Genomic DNA, 21136 nt, shown 5'->3' on the forward strand with positions numbered 1-21136 from the left:
CACTAACTCTCCCCATAACACAACAATAACCTTCCCTGTAACTCTAAAATTTACTCATCCCATAACCCAACACTAACCCTCCCCATAACCCAGTGTTTCTCAATTCCAGTCCTCAGGCCCCCCCAACAGGTCAGGTTTTCAGGATTTCCCTCAGATGAAAAGGCTGTGGTGATTACTAAGGCAGTGAAACTGATCAAATCACCTGTGCAAAATAATGGAAATCCTGAAAACCTGACCTGTTGGGGGGGCCTGAGGACTGGAATTGAGAAACACTGCCATAACCCAACAATAACCTTCACTGTAACTCTAACATTAACTCATCCCATAACCCAACACTAACCCTCCCCACAACCCAACAGTAACCCTCCCCACAAACCAACAATAACCTTCCCGGTAACTCTAAGGCCTCGTACAGATGACCGGATCTATCCGCTGGGATTGATCCGCGGCGCGACACGTCACCGCGGATGTATTCCGCGCGGATTTAGATCTGATGGTGTGTACAGCCATCAGATCCAAATCTGCCAGAGGATTTATCCGCTGGAAACGGTCCGGGGGACCGTTTCCAGCTGATATCCTCTCGTGTGTACGGGGCCTAACATTTACTCATCCCATAACCCAACACTAACCCTTTCTACAATCCGACAAAAACCTTCTCTGTAACTCTAACATTAACTCATACCATAACCCAATACTAACCCTCCCACAACCCAACACTAACCCTCCCCATAACCCAACACTAACCCTCCCCATAACCCAACAATAACCTTCCCTGTAACTCTAACATTAACTCGTCCCATAACCCAATACTAACCCTCCCACAACCCAACACTAACCCTCCACACAACCCAACACTAACCCTCCCCATAACCTGACACTAACCCTCCCCACAACCCAACACTAACCCTCCCCATAACCCGACACTAACCCTCCCCATAACCCGACACTAACCCTCCCCACAACCCGACACTAACCCTCCCCATAACCCAACACTAACCCTCCCCATAACCCGACACTAACCCTCCCCACAACCCAACACTAACCCTACCCACAACCCAACACTAACTCTCCCCATAACCCATCACTAACCCTACCCACAACCCAACACTAACTCTCCCCATAACACAACAATAACCTTCCCTGTAACTCTAAAATTTACTCATCCCATAACCCAACACTAACCCTCCCCATAACCCAGTGTTTCTCAATTCCAGTCCTCAGGCCCCCCCAACAGGTCAGGTTTTCAGGATTTCCCTCAGATGAAAAGGCTGTGGTGATTACTAAGGCAGTGAAACTGATCAAATCACCTGTGCAAAATAATGGAAATCCTGAAAACCTGACCTGTTGGGGGGGCCTGAGGACTGGAATTGAGAAACACTGCCATAACCCAACAATAACCTTCACTGTAACTCTAACATTAACTCATCCTATAACCCAACACGAACCCTCCCCATAACCCAACAATAGCCTTCGCTGTAACTCTTAAGCCTCGTACACACGGTCGGACATCAAACAAACTTTCCCTTGGATTTTTGTCCAAAGGGAGTTGTCCGGTCACACCCATAGCATACACACGCTCTGACTTTTTCGGCAACAAACACGAACGTAGTGACATTTCAACATACTGACGAGAGTTTAAAAGAGGAAGTTCAATTCTCCGGCGTCACCCTTTGGGCTCCTTCTGCTAATCGAGAGTTAGTAGAGGTTTCGTCTGTGTGCATTCGTGATTTTCAGTTTCGTGCAATTTTGTTCGTTTCTGAACGTTCCATTCGTCAAGCAGACATGTTGCACAATGGGGTTGTGCTAACTTGACCCACAAAAAATATAGAAATATGTTTGATTCATATAACCAAAATACAAAGTAAAGACATTTGTTTTTACTCCGTCAGTATCACCAGCAAAGCAGCTTTTAGTATTATCACATTATAAAGAAGAAGAGAATGTGCGCTGCTTTTCTTGATTTCAGAACTTGCCGCGTCACGAATGTGCTCTTTCAAATACGAACGCTAGTTCTTCCAGACAGAATGCTTCCGGCTGGTCTTTGCTTCTGAGCATGCACGTTTGTACTTTGTCAAAAAGTCCGATTGCTTGCTGTACACATGGTCGGACTAGGCACCATCAGACTCTTGTTGACGTAAAGGTTGTCCGTTTGCAGACCAAACTTTTTGTCCGATGAAACCCAAAAAAGTTTGTCCGATGGAGCGTACACACGGTCAGACTATTTTGAAAACTTGCTGATTTTGAAGTTTGTTGACAAAAAGTCCGACCATGTGTACAGGCCTTAACATTAACTTATCCCATAACCCAACACTAAAGCCTTGTACACCGATAGGATTTTTTGACGGAAATTGTGAGTGGACAGCCTGTTGGCGGAAATCGAACAATCGCTCCATCGGACAATTGTTGTCGGATTTTCCGCGGACAAATGTTGGATGGCAGGCTTTAAAATGTTCCGTGGACAGCGGTCTGTTGTCATATTTTCCGATCGTGTGTACACAAGTCCATCCGTCAAGTCCAAAGTACAAACACGCATGCTCAGAAGCAATGCTTGTCAAGCACAACATTAGCAGAAGGTGACCAAAGGGTGGCGCTAAAGAGCTGAAAAACCACGTAGTACGTAACTACAATCGTATTTGTTGGCTGACAATTGAGTGCCGTTTGTATCCAAGACAGAATCCAGGCACACGCCATTTGGACAAAACTCCAATGCTTTGTCTGCAGAAAATAAGATTGTGTGTACGAGGCTTAACCCCCATAAACATATAACACTTACATTAACCCTTCCCGTGACCCTAACACTAACCCTTTCCGGAAATCCTTTAGAATGTTCACTTCTCTTTTAAAAGGGATCCTATCCACTAATGTTCCTGCTCTGAAAAATACTATCACTCGTTCCAGCCCTAAACTCTACGGCCTGGATTCAGATAGGAGTTACGCCATCGTATCTCCGGATACGCCGTCGTAACTCTGAGTGTGCGGGGTCGTATCTATGCGACTGATACGTAGAATCAGTCGCATAGATTTCCCTAAGATCCGACCGGCGTAAGTCTCTTACACCGTCGTATCTTAGGCTGCATATTTACGCTGGCCGCTAGGTGGCGCTTCCGTAGATTTACGCGAGGAATATGCAAATTAGGTAGATACGCCGATTCAGAAACGTACGTCCGCCCAGCGCATTTTTTTACGTTGTTTACGGAAGGCTTTTTCCGGTGTAAAGTTACCCCTCATAAAGCAGGGGTAAGTCATGTTAAGTATGGACGTCGGAAACGACCGAACAGCGTCGTATTTTACGTCGTTTGCGTAAGTTCGTTCGCGAATAGGGCTGTACGTAAGTTACGTTCACGTCGAAAGCATTGGCTTTTTGCGGGTTAATTTGGAGCATGCGCACTGGGATACGTTCACGGACGGCGCATTCGCCGTTAGCCAAAAACGTCATTTACGTGGGGTCAGCCATCATTACCATACAACACGCCCACTGCATGGAGAATTTGAATTCCGCCGGACCACATACGCTACGCCGCCTTAACTTAGGGCGCAAGTTCTTTCTGAATACGGAACTTGCGCCCTAAGTTACAGCGGCGTGACGTATCTGAGATACGTTACGCCCGCCGATAGATACACAATTGTATCTGAATCCGGGCCTACAACTTCCCTGTGGAGTCTTACTTCTCTAACTATTGGGGTGACCCTGGGTAGTCTCACTTTGCAGCCTCCAAGATGTAAAATAAATGATACATTTGTCAGATAAAGCAGACCCCTTGTAATCAGCACAGCAGGCATTAGAAACTGAAAGTCCTCATTGCTGGAGTTTCTGAGAGATATAAGAAACCATTTAGTGATTTCATCTCCTCAACATCCACATTTAGATAGAGTGACCCTTTTAAAAAAAATGTGAGGGGCGATTATTTCAGATGATTGCAAAATGAGCAACAAGAGAGTCCTGGATCACCAGAAGGAGGAAGGAGGTCCTGATTCCTCTATATAGATCTTTATATCACTAGAGGGATCACCAGAAGGAGGAAGGAGGTCCTGATTCCTCTATATAGATCTTTATATCATTAGAGGGATCACCAACATGAAGGAGGTCCTGATTCCTCTATAGAGATCTTTATATCACTAGAGGGGTCACCAGCAGGAGGAAGGAGGTCCTGATTCCTCTATATAGATCTTTATATCACTAGAGAGATCACCAGAAGGAGGAAGGAGGTCCTGATTCCTCTATATAGATCTTTATATCACTAGAGGGATTACCAGCAGGAGGAAGGAGGTCCTGATTCCTCTATATAGATCTTTATATCACTAGAAGGATCACCAGAAGGAGGAAGGAGGTCCTGATTCCTCTATATAGATCTTTATATCACTAGAGGGGTCACCAGCAGGAGGAAGGAGGTCCTGATTCCTCTATATAGATCTTTATATCACTAGAGGGGTCACCAGCAGGAGGAAGGAGGTCCTGATTCCTCTATATAGATCTTTATATCACTAGAGGGGTCACCAGCAGGAGGGAGGAGGTCCTGATTCCTCTATATAGATCTTTATATCACTAGAGGGGTCACCAGCAGGAGGAAGGAGGTCCTGATTCCTCTATATAGATCTTTATATCACTAGAGGGGTCACCAGAAGGAGGAAGGAGGTCCTGATTCCTCTATATAGATCGTTATATCACTAGAGGGGTCACCAGCAGGAGGAAGGAGGTCCTGATTCCTCTATATAGATCGTTATATCACTAGAGGGGTCACCAGCAGAAGGAAGGAGGTCCTGATTCCTCTATATAGATCTTTATATCACTAGAGGGGTCACCAGCAGGAGGAAGGAGGTCCTGATTCCTCTATATAGATCATTATATCTCTAGAGGGATCACCAGCAGGAGGAGGGAGGTCCTGATTCCTCTATATAGATCTTTATATCACTAGAGGGGTCACCAGCAGGATATTCACAACATCCAAATAGCAAAGGTGGCTCTCATAATCTATGTTCATCACGTCACAAATTCCAATCCCAAAGCGTGAAATTTGGAACATCCCAACACTACAAATCACAATGCCGACTGCAGACAGCCAAAGAACTACTTTTCCATTCATATATTCATTGAAAATGTATCTTCTTTCTAACCGTTCTACTGTATGTGCAATCGTCCGTAATACTCCTTTATATACGAAATTCATACCATTCCTTGCTCACCAGCTGAAATTTCAAATCAGGCATGCTTGTACAGGCTGGGATGGGAAGGAAGGGACTGAGCAGAGGTGACTGACATATGAGGACATCTGTGACGTTGTATCTTTTATTCTTTCGAAACAAAGAAAAACAATGTAATTGAATATGTCACAAAAAATGAAATCTGTGACATCTACGTTTTCTATGTTTTAAAAGAATAAGCGATACAATGTGATCGAATATGTAAAAAAAAAAAAATCTGTGACATCTTTTAAGTTTTTTATGTTTCAAAAGATACGATGTGATCAAATATGTAAAAAAAATTAAAAAAATTAATGAAATCTGTGACATCTTTTAAGTTTTCTATGTTTTCAAAGAATAAGAGATACAATGGCCCGGATTCACGTAGAGCGGCGCATCTTTAGACCGGCATAACGCATCTCATATGCGCTACGCCGACGTAACTCTGAGAGGCAAGAGCAGTATTCACAGAGCACTCGCTCCCTACGTTGCGCCAGCGTAACGTAAATTGGCCGGCGCAATATGATCAATATTAGCCCGCCTAATTCAAAGTAGGAAGGTAGTGGGCGTGTTACATTTAAATTAACCGTGACCCCATGTAAATGAAAGGCCGAACGAACGGCGCATGCTTAGAATCATGTCGCATATACTCCCTAAGATACGACGGCTCAATGCCTACGACGTGAACGTAACCTACGCCCAGCCCCATTTACGTACGACTTACGTAAACGATGTAAAAGACGACGGCTGTTCCGTCGTCCATACCTTTGCATGGGATGCGCCTCCTATAGGTGGAATAGCTTTACGCCGGACGTACGCCTTACGTAAATGGCGTAGATTACAGCGACGCACGCAAGTACGTTAGTGAATCGGCGTATCTCGGTCATTTGCATCTTCGACGCGTAAATCAATGGAAGCGCCCCTTGCGGACAGCGTAAAGATGCGCCCAAGATACGATGGCGTAGGAGACTTCCGTCGGTCGGATGGAGCCAAAATTCAGGCGTATCTTATTTCAAGCATCAGGCGCATAGATACGACGGCGCATCAGTACACTTACGCGGCGTATCAGAAGATATGTCGGCACAAGTGCTTTCTGAATCCGGGCCAGTGTGATCAAATATGTCAAAAATGACCAATATGCCAAATATGACTGTGAAGGACTTTTATGCAATTGCCTATATGCTTCAGTAATTCTCTCCCTGCTAGTTTAATGCTGTGTGTGTTGGAGGTAAAAGGTGATTTCATGTGTGACTCATTCCTCTGCGTAACAGACTGTTGAAATGTTAATGTCCCATCCCCAGCCAGCTCTCTATTTTAAAGGGTAATTGATCTATTGTGTGTGTGTGAAGAAGACCTGTGTTTACCCTTAAGAAATGTGTCTACAGGGTCGGCTCCAAAGTGTCTACCTATAATCTGTATGGGAGCCCCCAGTGTGTGGAAAGGGGGTGGAGATTTCATTGTTCTTTGATTAATGATTAGCTTGTAAACTATATAACTAGCTGAATGCTGCCATTAAATTGTCTCTTGTTCCAGCATTAAGGTTTGGCTCATGTGTGGCTTATTGGGCGATTCCAGGGATTCCTACTTGTGGAATATTGGGTGATTTTCTTTATGGGAAGAAGGGATGCTTGACGGGGATATCATTGTACTACCTTCACAATGATCAATATGTGAAATATGATGAATATGCGAAATATGACCAATATGTCAAATATGATCAATATGTCAAATATGTCAAAAATTACCAATATGACCAATATGTCAAAAATTACTAATATGCGAAATATGATCAATATGTGAAAAAACACCAATATGTCAAATATGATTAATAAGTGAAATATGATCAATATGTGAAATATGACCAATATGTCAAATATGATCAATATGTCAAAAATTACCAATATGTCAAATATGATCAATATGTCAAATATGACCAATATGTTAAAAATGACCAATATGCCAAATATGATCAATATGCGAAATATGACCAATATGTCAAATATGATCAATATGTCAAATATGTCAAAAATTACCAATATGTCAAATATGTCAAAAATTACCAATATGACCAATATGTCAAAAATGACCAATAAGTCAAAAATTGCTAATATGCGAAATATGATCAATATGTGAAAAAAGACCAAAAAATTACCAATATGTCAAATATGACCAATATGTTAAAAATGATCAATATGCCAAATATGATTCATACGTAAACAATTACCAATATGTCAAATATGATCAATATGTCAAATATGTAAAAAATTACCAATATGTCAAATATGTCAAAAATTACCAATATGTCAAAAATTACCAATAAGTCAAAAATTGCTAATATGCGAAATATGATCAATATGTGAAAAAAGACCAAAAAATTACCAATATGTCAAATATGACCAATATGTTAAAAATGATCAATATGCCAAATATGATTCATACGTAAACAATTACCAATATGTCAAATATGATCAATGTCAAAAATGACTACCTAAGCATAAATCCCCCTCCTCCTCCCAGTAGAAATCTGCCTCTCTGCTGAAATCCCCCTTTTCAGCACAACCCCCCCCTCCCCCTAGTCTGCATTCTCACCTCCTAAGCATAAATCCCTCTCCTCCCACTATAAATATTGGGATGCTTGACGGGGATATCATTCTACTACCTTCACAATGATCAATATGTGAAATAAGATGAATATGCGAAATATGACCAATATGTCAAATATGATCAATATGTCAAATATGTCAAAAATTACCAATATGACCAATATGTCAAAAATTACTAATATGCGAAATATGATCAATATGTGAAAAAAGACCAATATGTCAAATATGATTAATAAGTGAAATATGATCAATATGTGAAATATGACCAATATGTCAAATATGACCAATATGTTAAAAATGACCAATATGCCAAATATGATCAATATGCGAAATATGACCAATATGTCAAATATGATCAATATTTCAAATATGTCAAAAATTACCAATATGTCAAATATGTCAAAAATGACCAATAAGTCAAAAATTACTAATATGCGAAATATGATCAATATGTGAAAAAAGACCAATATGTCAAATATGATTAATAAGTGAAATATGATCAATATGCGAAATATGACCAATATGTCAAATATGATCAATATGTCAAAAATTACCAATATGTCAAATATGACCAATATGTTAAAAATTACCAATATGCCAAATATGATCAATATGTGAAATATGATCATTATGCAAAATATGTCAAATATGTCAAAAACTACCAATATGTCAAATATGTCAAAAATGTCAAATATGACCAATAAGTCAAAAATTACTAATATGCGAAATATGATCAATATGTGAATAAAGACCAATATGCCAAATATGATTAATAAGTGAAATATGATCAATATGTGAAATATGACCAATATGTCAAATATGTAAAAAATTACCAATATGTCAAATATGACCAATATGTTAAAAATGATCAATATGCCAAATATGATTAATACGTAAACAATTACCAATATGTCAAATATGATCAATATGTCAAAAATGACTACCTAAGCATAAATCCCCCCTCCTCCTCCCAGTAGAAATCTGCCTCTCTGCTGAAATCCCCCTTTTCAGCACAACCCCCCCCCCCCCTCAAAAAAAATAAAGCACTAGTCTGCATTCTCACCTCCTAAGCATAAATCCCTCTCCTCCCACTATAAATCTTCCCCTCTACTGAAATCCCTCCTCCCAGCATAATTTGTTACCCCCCCCCCCCCCCCAAGGGTAAATAAGCTTTAGGTTTTGGTTGATAACAAGCGGTTGCAGGTTGGGATCAGGCAGAAGTGTAGTTGAGGAACATTTGCATCTTCGACGCGTAAATCAATGGGAGCGCCCCTTGCGGACACCGTAAAGATGCGCCCAAGATACGACGGCGTAGGAGACTTCCGTTGGTCGGATGGAGCCAAAATTCAGGCGTATCTTATTTCAAGCATCAGGCGCATAGATACGTCGGCGCAAGTGCTTTCTGAATCCGGGCTGCATAGTGACTGCATTTGATGGCATGGCACAGTGGTGACAATTGATGGCACAGTGGCTGCGTTTGATGGCATGGCACAGTGGTGACAATTGATGGCACAGTGGCTGCGTTTGATGGCATGGCACAGTGGTGACAATTGATGCCACAGTGGCTGCGTTTGATGGCATGGCACAGTGACTGCATTTGATGGCATGGCACAGTGGCTGCATTTGATGGGCACAGTGAGGCTGCAATTTTTTTTTTTTTTTTTTTTACATTTGCGCCCCCCCAAAAATTTTGAGCACCAGCCACCACTGCCCACAACAATAAATGAGCCAGAGGCAGCTGCCCCTTATTCCCTGTGTTAAAGATGCCCCCTCCCCCCCGGTGCTAATGAAGAGCACGCCGACAAGAGAGGAGAGCAGAGTGACAGAGAGACGACCTCATCAGTCTGCCGCTTCTCCTTTCACTTTCCTATCACAGGCTGCATTGGGGACAAGTTTCACAGTCAGCACAAATGACAGCATCTAAAAAAGAGTTGGTTTGTTTTATTCATGGGAATTCCTGTTGGTTTTCGAGGGATTTGATATACAGTGTTTCCAAGGCTCTCTGGCGCCCCCCCCCCTCACCTCTGGCCACATGCGGTATTGCATGCCATTGAAGTCAATGGGGAAAAAATAAATTTTCGTTTCCATTGACTTCAATGGGAAAACTCGCTTTGATATGCAAGTGCTTCGGATTACGAGCATACTCCTGGAACGGATTATGCTCGTAATCCGAGGTTCCACTGTAAAGGGACGGATCGGGACACTTGTAGCCTTCCCTTGGGCTTGCTTATGGCTTTACAAAGCGCATCAGTCTCCCTCTGTTGTAGCACGGTGACGAATCGTCTCTTCATTCCCCCTTGCCTCTCCAGTCATTTGCATCACAAAGACGGCGTTTTCGGAGCCACGTGCTCCTCCATCCTTTTCCATCCACTTTACCTCCTTTCGCGGCGCCGTCCCTGTGGGGGGGTTCCCGACGTTTGTTAATCTGCTAATAAGCCCTCAATGGATAAAAGGGAGTTAAAGTTTTATCTGTGCAAACACAGAGAAGGCAATCTATGGAGAATGCAGAGTCTCCCTCCCTCGCGCGTTTCAGCCCTTTGGTATCTAACGTACAGCACAAGCCTGTGCAACAATGACCAAGGATGCTGTTTGCCTTTATTATACGACATACAAATAGCCTTCGTATTGTCCGTACCATGGCGATCTCCCAACCACTTAACCACTTAAGACCCGGACCATTATGCAGGTTAAGGACCTTGCCCCATTTTGCGATTCGGCACTGCGTCGCTTTAACTGACAATTGCGCGGTTGTCCAACGTGGCCCCCAAACAAAATTGATGTCCTTTTTTTCCCCACAAATAGAGCTTTCTTTTGGTGGTATTTGATCACCTCTGCGGTTTTTATTTTTTGCGCTATAAACAAAAATAGAGCGACAGTTTTGAAAAAAAATGCAATATTTTTTACATTTTGCTATAATAAATATCCCCCAAATATATATAAAAAAAAGTTTTTTTTCCCTCAGTTTAGGCCGATACGTATTCTTCTACATATTTTTGTTTAAAAAAAATCGCAAAAAGCGTCTATCGATTGGTTTGCGCAAAATTTATAGCGTTTACAAAATAGGGGGTAGTTTTATTGCATTTTTATTAATATTTTTTTTTTTACTACTGATGGCGGCGATCAGCATTTTTTTTTGCGTGACTGCGACATTATGGCAGACACATCGGACAATTTTGACACATTTTTGGGACCATTGTCATTTTCACAGCAGAAAGTGCTATAAAAATGTACTGATACTGTGAAAATGGCAATTGCAGTTTAGGAGTTAACCACTAGGGGGCGCTGAAGGGGTTAAGTGTGACCTCATATGTGTTTCTAACTGTAGGGGGGCGTGGCTGAACGTGTGACGTCACTGATCAGCTTTCCCTATATCAGGGAACAGACATTGCCACAATGAAGAATGGGGAAGCTGTGTTTACACTCACCTCTCCCCGTTCTTCAGCTCTGGTGACCGATCGCGGGACACCGGCGGCAAACAGGTCCGCGGGTCCCGCGGGCGCGGTCACAGAGCTTCGGCTGGGCTTAAAGAAACACGTACAGGTATGTGATTGTGCCCAGCCATGCCATTCTACCGACGTATATCGGCGTGAAGGGGTCCTTAAGTGGTTAAGGACCGAGCCTGTTTCTGAGATTTGGTGCTTACATTTCTTTTTGCTAGAAATTACTTAAAACCCCCAAACATTATATATACCCTAGAGAACAAAATGGCATTCATTGCAATACTTTCTGTCACACCGTATTTGCGCAGCGGTCCTACAAGCGCACTTTTTTTTTAATTTTTAAAAAAAAATGTAATTAAAAAAACAAGATAACAGTAAAGTCAGCCCAATTTTGTGAAAGATGATGTTGCGACGAGTAAATTGATACCCAACATGTCGCGCTTCAAAATTGCGCTCGCTCATGGAATGGCGACAAACTTTTGGCCTTAAAAACCTCCATAGGCGACGTTTAGAAAATTCTACAGGTTGCATGTTTTGAGTTACAGAGGAGGTCTAGGGCTAGAATCATTGCTCTTGCTCTAACGATCGCGGCGATACCACACATGTGTGGTTTGAACACCGTTTTCATATGCAGGCGCTACTCACGTATGCGTTCACTTCTGAGGGGGACTTAAAAAAAAAATGATATCTTATTTATTTAACTTTTTATTATTTTTTAAAAAAATGTGCCACTTTTATTCCTATTACAAGTAATGTAAGCATCTCTTGTAGTATAAAAAAGCATGACAGGTCCTTTTAAATATGAGATTTGGGGTCAAAAAGACCTCCAGGTCTGGGACAAGGAATGGGCAGCAGGGAACCCCGCCCCCCCTTATCTATGTCCCTGCGTGGCTGTGCTGCATCAGGGATTTCCTCCTTTCTCTCCAGGGCTGGGACAAGGAATGGGCAGTAGGGGACCCCCTTATCTACATCCCTGCGTGGTTGTGCTGCATCAGGGATTTCCTCCTCTCTCTCCAGGGCTGGGACAAGGAATGGGCAGCAGGTGATCCCCTTATCTACATACCTGCGTGGCTGTGCTGTATCAGGGATTTCCTCCTCTCTCTCCAGGGCTGGGACAAGGAATGGGCAGCAGGTGATCCCCTTATCTACATCCCTGCGTCGTTGTGCTGCATCAGGGATTTCCTCCTCTCTCTCCAAGGCTGGGACAAGGGATGGGCAGTAGGGGACCCCCCTTATCTACATCCCTGCGTGGCTGTGCTGCATCAGGGATTTCCTCCTCTCTCTCCAGGGCTGGGACAAGGAATGGGCAGCAGGTGATCCCCTTATCTACATCCCTGCGTGGTTGTGCTGCATCAGGGATTTCCTCCTCTCTCTCCAGGGCTGGGACAAGGAATGGGCAGCAGGTGATCCCCTTATCTACATCCCTGCGTGGTTGTCCTGCATCAGGGATTTCCTCCTCTCTCTCCAGGGCTGGGACAAGGAATGGGCAGCAGGTGATCCCCTTATCTACATCCCTGCGTGGTTGTGCTGCATCAGGGATTTCCTCCTCTCTCTCCAGGGCTGGGACAAGGAATGGGCAGCAGGTGATCCCCTTATCTACATACCTGCGTGGCTGTGCTGTATCAGGGATTTCCTCCTCTCTCTCCAGGGCTGGGACAAGGAATGGGCAGCAGGTGATCCCCTTATCTACATCCCTGCGTCGTTGTGCTGCATCAGGGATTTCCTCCTCTCTCTCCAAGGCTGGGACAAGGGATGGGCAGTAGGGGACCCCCCTTATCTACATCCCTGCGTGGCTGTGCTGCATCAGGGATTTCCTCCTCTCTCTCCAGGGCTGGGACAAGGAATGGGCAGCAGGTGATCCCCTTATCTACATCCCTGCGTGGTTGTGCTGCATCAGGGATTTCCTCCTCTCTCTCCAGGGCTGGGACAAGGAATGGGCAGTAGGGGACCCCCCTTATCTACATCCCTGCATGGCTGTGCTGCATCAGGGATTTCCTCCTCTCTCCAAGGCTGGGACAAGGAATGGGCAGCAGGTGATCCCCTTATCTAGATCCCTGCGTGGTTGTGCTGCATCAGGGATTTCCTCCTCTCTCTCCAGGGTTGGGACAAGGAATGGGCAGTAGGGGACCCCCCTTATCAACATCCCTGCATGGCTGTGCTGCATCAGGGATTTCCTCCTCTCTCCAGGGCTGGGACAAGGAATGGGCAGTAGGTGATCCCCTTATCTAGATCCCTGCGTGGTTGTGCTGCATCAGGGATTTCCTCCTCTCTCTCCAGGGTTGGGAAAAGGAATGGGCAGTAGGGGACCCCCCTTATCTACATCCCTGCGTGGCTGTGCTGCATCAGGGATTTCCTCCTCTCTCTCCAAGGCTGGGACAAGGGATGAGCAGCAGGAACAGTTGCCCTGGGTGCCGTGACGGGCATTCCAGTGCTGAACAGCGTGAGGTCAGCGATTGCTCAATGATCTTTTAACCCTTGTTGCATTACTACACTCCGACACTGAGAGGGACATTATGTGTTTGCATTTTTTGGCAAGATGCTCTAGTGGGGGGTTTCAACTCCCCTGACCCCCTCCCCCCCTTATCTACGTCCCTGCATGGATGTGCGGCATCAGGGATTTCCTCCTCTCTCTTTTCAGGGCTGGGACAAGGAATGGGAAGCAGGGGACCCCCATTATCTACGTCCCAGCGTGGTTGTGCGGCAGTGTTGCCAACCTACCAGATTGAAATTTACTGGCACGATACCCGAAATTTATTGACGCAGCCACGTTTTTACTGGCATTTCACAAAAGTTACTAAACTACATTTTTAGGTGCAAATTTTAGTATTTAGGCTACAAACAAGTACTCTAGGCAAATAGCAATGTGATTTAAGGTAGATATTAAAGTAAAAAAACATATTTTTGTTATTTTCGATATAATAAGGGCAAATTATTTAGTCACATCACCCACTGCCTCCATCCCCCTCTGCCACCAACACCCCCTGCCTTCACCCCCCTCCGCGGTGCCACAATCTCCCCCGGCCTCAAATCTCCCCCAGGCCCCCTGCCTCCATCTCGCCCTACCTCCATCCCCCTCTGCGGTGCCTTCAACAACCCCTGTCTCCATCCCCCACCCTCTGCGGTGCCACCATCCCCCTCAGTGGTGCCACCAACACCCTCTGCCTCCAATAACCCCCTGCCACTAACACCCCCTGCCTCCAATCTCCCCCTGCCTCCAATCTCCCCCAGGCCCCCTTCCTCCAATCACCCCCTGCCTCTATCGTCCCCTGCCTCCATCCCCCTCTGTGGTGCCACCAACAACCCCTGCCTCCATCCCCCACCCTCTGCGGTGCCACCATCCCCCTCCAATCACCCCCTGCCACTAGCACCCCCTGCCTCCAATCTCCCCCTGCCTCTAATCTTCCCCTCCCTCCATTGCCCCCTGCCTCCATTTTGCTCTACGGTGCCACCGCAGCCACCATCACCCCCTGCCTCCAATCTCCATGCGCAGTTCCTAAGCCAAACCGACCTCGGCTATTTTTACTGGCACATTCCCGCAACCACCGACATTTACGAACGGGGGGAAAAAAGTGTCCGTTTTTACGAACTGACCGTAAAACTACGGACGGTTGGCAACACTGTCGTGCGGCATCAGGGATTTCCTCCTCTCTCTCCTGGGACAAAGGGGTGGGCAGTAGGAATAGTTGCCCTGGGCGCTGTGAAGCAAAGGGGCAAAAAATGAACACAGGGTGGTCTTTGGCATGTATTATTAGTAGGGGGGGGCATATTTCTGCATCCTTGCCCTGGGCGCTGGGTGACCCTGTCCTGGCATTGGCTGCAAGGAATTCTTTAAAATAATGATGCGCACAGTGAATTTAGCGTTACAATGTAACAAGTAGCTGACAGTTGAATAGCAGGTTAATGAACTGGTAAATGATGAGGGGGTTCCCCCTATCTCTGCCTGGAAATGATGTGCTGAGTAACCTCCTGCACCTCACCGGACCGCGAATCCTTACATTACGTCCTCCAGCAATACGAACGATAAAATCAGCACTTGAAATAATAAATTCTTCTATGTAATTTAATAAAACCCAGCACTGCATAGAGACTGGGACAGCAGGAAACGCACCGCGGTGAGAGGAAGCTTCAGAATTGCGCATTCCGTCTTCACCGTCTTACACATTCAGTGAAATGCGAATTATCATACACCCCTCCCCTTAACTCTTCCATCTGGTTCTGTATCATTGGGTACGTCGTTTTACATCAGCGTGAAACATTTGTGCGCCAGACAGCAAAAGGCGTATCAAGCAAACGAAAAATGGAGCCGGTTATAAACGGATGCAAACTGCGCTATAGTACAATGTGAGGTCAAATACGTACAACAAAATACGTGCTGGTCATTCTGTTTTAATAAAAAGTTTAAACAGAAAATAAATAAATAAAGAGTAAGAAAAAAAAAAATGGTTAACAATTTCTAGGAGTTTAAACTTCATTCAGGATAGTTAACATTTTGCCCAGTGTAAAAACAAACAAACAAACAAACAAAAAAAACAAATTAAAAAAAACAAATAAAAAAAAAACAAATAAAAAAAACAAATAAAAAAAAAACAAATAAAAAAAAAACAAATAAAAAAAAACAATAGAATAATATAATAATGCAAACTGACTTTAAAGATGTTAACGTTTTCCCAAAACAAAAATCTACAAGAATGTATTTAAAAAGGCAACAAATGTCACAAAAACTCATTCAAGGCAGTTGAGATTTTTTTTTTCTTTCCTCCAGAGCAAAGCAAAAAAAAAAAAAAAAAAGTCTACAAATATGTAATTTAAAATGCAACAATGTAACAAAAGCTGACTCATGACAGTTGAGATGTTGTTCTGTCCAGAGCAAAGCAAAAAATAAATAAATTGATAGATAAATAAATAAATAAAAATAAACAAATACAAAATAAAAATACAAATATTTATATAAAATGCAACAAAGGCTGATTAAAGGAAAAGGATTATGTTCTGTCCAGAGCAAAGCAAAAAAATGTTTTTGTTTAAAAAAATAAATAAATAAATATATATATATATATATATATATATATATATATATATATATATATATATATATATATATATATATATATATATATACATATTTTATATTTTTATTTTTATATACACACACACACATATATATATATAATTATGTGTGTATATATATATATATATATATATATATATATATATATATATATATACATAATATATGTTTTAAAAAATTTAACACACAAATATATATATATATATATATATATATATATATATATATATATATACATAAATATAATAATATATATATATATATATATGTTTTAAAAATGTTAAATATATGTGTGTATATATATATATATATATATATATATATATATATATATATATATATATATATTTATTTATATGTGTGTGTATATATATATATATATATATATATATATATATATATATATATACACATATATTTAAATTTTTTAAAACATATATATATATATATATATATATATATATATATATATATATATATTATATTTATGTATATATATATATGTATGTGTATATAAAAATATAAATATATTTGTATATATATACATATACACACACACATATGTATTTAAAAAAAATTATATTTACATTTTATATATATATATATATATATATATATATATATATATATATATATATATATATATATATATATATATATACACACATACGTGTGTGTGTATATATAAAAAATATAAATAAATATATATGTATATACATTTATTTATATTTTTTAGATATACACACACACACGTATGTGTATATATATATATATATATATATATATATATATATATATATATATATATATATATATATATTTTTTTTTTTTTTTTTAAATACATATGTGTGTGTGTATGTATATATATATATATATATATATATATATATATATATATATATATATATATATATATATGCAAAGATTTATTCAAAATGCAACAATGTAGCAAAAGCTGATTCAGGACAGTTAATATTTTCTGCTGTCCAGAGCAAGACAAAACATTAATGAATTAAATAATTCATTAAATTAGAAATATTTCATCTAAAAATATTTAATTAAAAGCATCAAAGTAACAAAAGCTGATCAGAGACAGTAGAGATTGTCTTCTGTCCTGAGCAAAGCAATAAAAAAAATGATTTAAAATGCAACAAGTAACAAAAGCTGTTTCAAGACAGTTAAGATGTTCTGCTGTCTAGAGCAAAGCAGAAAATGAATGAATGAATGAATGAATTAAATTGGTAAATCGAAATATAAAAATATGTAATTTAAAATGCAACAAAGTAACATAAGCTGATCAAAGACAGTTCAGATTTTCTTCTGCCCAGAGTAAAGCAATAATAAAAAAAAAGTAAAATGCAACAAAGTAACAAAACCGATTCAAGGCACTTGAGAATTTCCATTCATCCAGATAAAAAAATCCACAAATATTTATTTAAAATGCAACAATGTAACAAAAGCAGATTAAAGACAGTTGAGATGTTCTTCTGTCCAGAGCAAAGCAAAAAAAATGTATTTAAAATGCAACAAAGTATCAAAAGCTGATTCAGGTCAGTTGAGATTTTTCTTTCATCCAGAGCAAAGCAAGAAAAATCTAGAAATATTTATTTGAAATGCAACAATGTAACAAAAGCTCATTAAAGACAGTCAGGATTTTGTTCTGTCCAGAGCAAAGCAAAAAAAAAATATTTAAAATGCAACAAAGTAACAAATGCTGATGCAAGGCAGTTGAGATTTTTTTTTCATCCAGAGCAAAGCAAGAAAAATCTAGAAATATTTATTTAAAATGCAACAATGTAACAAAAGCTCATTAAAAAAATGGAGATTTGCTTCTGTCTAGAGAGCAAAGCAAAAAAATTAAATATAATAAATAAAAAATAAAAAATATTTATTTAAAATGCAAAAAAGTATCAAGGCAGTTGTGATTTTTCTTTTCATCAAGAGCAAAAAAAAAAGAAATATTTATTTGAAATGCAACAATGTAACAAAAGCTCATTAAAAAAAGTGGAGATTTGCTTCTGTCTAGAGAGCAAAATAAATAAATAAATAGTAAATAAAAAATATGTATTTAAAATGCAAAAAAGTATCAAGAGCTCATTCAAGGCAGTTGTGATTTTTCTTTTTATCAAGAGCAAGCCAAAAAAAATAGAAATATTTATTTGAAATGCAACAATGTAACACAAGCTCATTAAAGACTGTCGAGATTTTGTTCCGTCAAGAGCAAAGCAAAAAAAAAAAATATTTAAAATGCAACAAAGTAACAAATGCTGATGCAAGGAAGTTGATATTTTTCTTTCATCCAGAGCAAAGCAAGAAAAATCTAGAAATATTTATTTGAAATGCAACAATGTAACAAAAGCTCATTAAAAAAAAGAGGAGATTTGCTTCTGTCTAGAGAGCAAAGCAAAAAAATAAAATATAATAAATAAAAAATATATATTTAAAATGCAAAAAAGTATCAAGAGCTCATTCAAGGCAGTTGTGATTTTTCTTTTCATCAAGAGCAAACCAAAAAAATAAAAAAAATAAAACATATTTATTTGAAATGCAACAATGTAACAAAAGCTCATTAAAAAAAAGTGGATATTTGCTTCTGTCTAGAGAGCAAAGCAAAAAAATAAAATATAATAAATGAAAAATAAAAAATATATATTTGAAATTCAAAAAAGTATCAAGAGCTCATTCAAGGCAGTTGTGATTTTTCTTTTCATCCAGAGCAAACCAAAAATTTTTTTTGAAATAATGCAACAATGTAACAATGTAACAATGTAACAAAAGCTCATTAAAGACAGTTGCGATTGTCTTCTGTCTAGAGCAAAGCAAAAACATAAAATATAATAAAATAAAAATAAAAAATATTTATTTAAAATGCAAAAGTATCAAAAGGTAGTTGTGATTTCTCTTTTCATCAAGAGCAAAGCAAAAACATAAAACATAAACATAAAATATAATAAAATAAAAATACAAAATATTTATTTAAAATGCAATTTAAAAGTATCAAAAGCTCATTGAAGGCAGTTGTGATTTCTCTTTTCATCAAGAGCAAAGCAAAACAAATATACAAATATCTTTTTTAAAATGCAACAATGTAATAATATAGAGGAGAAGAGGGCTTCTGGCAATGAGGACCCCGGATGGGTAATATACAATGTAATCCCCCATAGGTTTTTAGAAGGAGAATCCTCAGAACTATGCAGACAGGATTCTCATTGGGAATAGAATGGTAGAGTCTCTGTCTGTATCTGTTGTATAGTGATAATAGGAAAGCAGTCTTACCTCTGAGTGTTCTCCAGTGTCCGGACCTCTCCTGATATGTCTGTGCCTTTCCTCTCACTATATTTATACACAGTGGTTCCCCCACCTCTCAGGCACTCACATTGTTACTCTGTATGTATCCACCCCCTCATGCTTCTGTCAAGCAGAGGAAGACCAAATCTTATCCTACCTACCTCTCCTTATCTTTAAGAGAAAGCAACGTCACAGCAAAAAAAAAATCACCGGATTCCCTCAAATCAATGGGTGATGCCCACAGACGACGTGGCGCAGCGCCCGCATTTCGCATTGTTCTGGCTATCGGAGATGTCACTCAGTACATCAGGCAATTACTTATTATCTTTTCCCGTGAGGGCAATGTGCCTGGCCAAGGACCTATAGGCTGTCAAAACACTAAAGAAGACTAATAGAGCAAGGGTACATGATTGGAAGGAGAACAGGCACATTTGTTTTAGGCAATGAAATGTCCACTCAGATTTGGGTTCTTTAAAGTGGAGGTTCACCCAAAAACTTAATTTTTAACATTAGATTGATGCTCGTTTTGTGAAGGGGAATCGGGTGTTTTTTTTTAAATCGAAGCTGTACTTACCGTTTTAGAGAGCGATCTTCTCCGCCGCTTCCGGGTATGGGCTGCGGGACTGGGCGTTCCTATTTGATTGACAGGCTTCCGAAAGGCTTCCGACGGTCGCATACATCGCGTCACGATTTTCTGAAAGTAGCCGAATGTCGGTGGGCAGGTGCCGTATAGAGCCGCACCGACGTTCGGCTTTTTTCGGCTACTCGTGACGCAATGTATGCAACCGTCGAAAGCCTGTCGGAAGACTGTCAATCAAATAGGAATGCCCAGTCCCGCAGCCCATACCCGGAAGCGGCGGAGAAGATCGCTCTCTAAAACGGTAAGTACTGCTTTGATCCCGCAGCCCATACCCGGAAGCGGCGGAGAAGATCGCTCTCTAAAACGGTAAGTACTGCTTTGATCCCGAAGACCATACCCGGAAGCGGCAGAGAAGATCTATCTCTAAAACGGTAAGTACGGCTTCGATTTTAAAAAAACACCCGATTCCCCTTGACAAAATGAGCCTCTAATGTTAAAAATAGTTTTTCGGGTTAACTCCCGCTTTAAAGGGTTAGTCTACCGAAAACTGATATTTTGGGGTTTGGTAGATGCTGGAGAGTGAAACCACCTGACGTTTTCTTATATGCTATATAGCCAAATGTTTGTGGACACCTAACCACCACACCTACGGTTTAAGAGCTTGTTGGATATCCCATTCCAAAGCTGTGATCATCTATTTGGAGTTGGAACCACCCAGGGGCGTCGCTACGGGGGGGCTGGGGGGGCTGGAGCCCCGAATGTGACCCTGAAAAGCCCAGACTCTCTGCAACTTATTAAAAAAAAATTCTGGTCACGTGAGTGGCGGCACCTAACTCTGAGTGACCGAGTCTTTTGGACGTCACACAGTCCCACCCCCAAACTCGGCATTGGACCAGTGAAACGTCCATCATAGGCATCGCGCTGCCAGGTCCTATGATGGACATCACACTGGTCCAATGTCAGGATCGCGGGACATGTG

The 21136-nt window shown here is 40.6% G+C and overlaps 1 protein-coding gene across 1 annotated transcript in view; it reads right to left on the reverse strand.

Moving 5' to 3' along the window:
• The window catches only part of PNOC (prepronociceptin), a 187822-nt gene extending 168156 nt beyond the window's left edge, over positions 1 to 19666 (reverse strand). The window contains exon 1 of the mRNA XM_040348124.1: positions 19566 to 19666. The gene's annotated coding sequence lies outside the window, so the exon portion shown is untranslated. The remainder of the gene's footprint in view (positions 1 to 19565) is intronic.
• Positions 19667 to 21136: the final 1470 nt, after the last annotated feature.

Source organism: Rana temporaria, chromosome 4, assembly GCF_905171775.1.
Source record: "Rana temporaria chromosome 4, aRanTem1.1, whole genome shotgun sequence".
Lineage (NCBI taxonomy): Eukaryota > Metazoa > Chordata > Amphibia > Anura > Ranidae > Rana > Rana temporaria.